Genomic DNA, 783 nt, shown 5'->3' with positions numbered 1-783 from the left:
ATATTTGTCAAAAACCACACGAATACTTACCATCAGCCTTCAGTAACACATAACAACAAAACTACAAATGGTCTGGGGACTTCTGCTTTTGGGGTTTTCTTTTTTTCTTTTGAGCATTTGAGATTACTGGAGATGTTGTAAACAGAGAAGAAAAAAGTGGTAAGCCGACAAATACATGACTACCTTACAGTAGTCATGTAAGTGTGAGTCACTGCCTTTTTAAGTGACGTTAAAATAGTTGAGGCTTGATTCAGCAAGAATTCGGCGCTAAACAGCCATCCCACTAGAAACTCTTTTTTTAAACAATTATGTCTTTGCCAGTATGTTACTGACATCATTTCTGAGTGTGTCAGAGGAACTGGAATCCAAATGTGTGATGACGGCTTTATCTGTGGTTCTCAAAACCTCAAGTACTGTTTTGCTTTCTTACACACACGACTTCATGTTGAGTTTGCTCTTTGGTTTCATATCTTAGTGAGGATATCTAACTGACACAATGCTTTCCCTAGCTGCTTACCCTAACCCTAAACATCAAAAATGAATGTCTAATCCAAACCCTTAGCCTAAACCTAACCACAACCGAATTGCCAACCTGTCAGTAAAACCACATTTTGAGTCTCGAAAATGCCTTCAAACTCACGGGGACAGGTGTTTTGTCCCCATAAGGGCTGGTGGTCCTCACAGGTACAGTAACATTCAAATCTTTGGTCCACACAAACATATATGAATAGGGATGGGTATCGTTTAAGTTTTATCCGATATCGGTGCCAAACCGGTACTTTT

Source organism: Pundamilia nyererei, unplaced genomic scaffold, assembly GCF_000239375.1.
Source record: "Pundamilia nyererei isolate P.nyererei 1_Seehausen unplaced genomic scaffold, PunNye1.0 scaffold00537, whole genome shotgun sequence".
NCBI lineage: Eukaryota > Metazoa > Chordata > Actinopteri > Cichliformes > Cichlidae > Pundamilia > Pundamilia nyererei.
Note: the sequence above shows the minus strand (reverse complement) of the source record.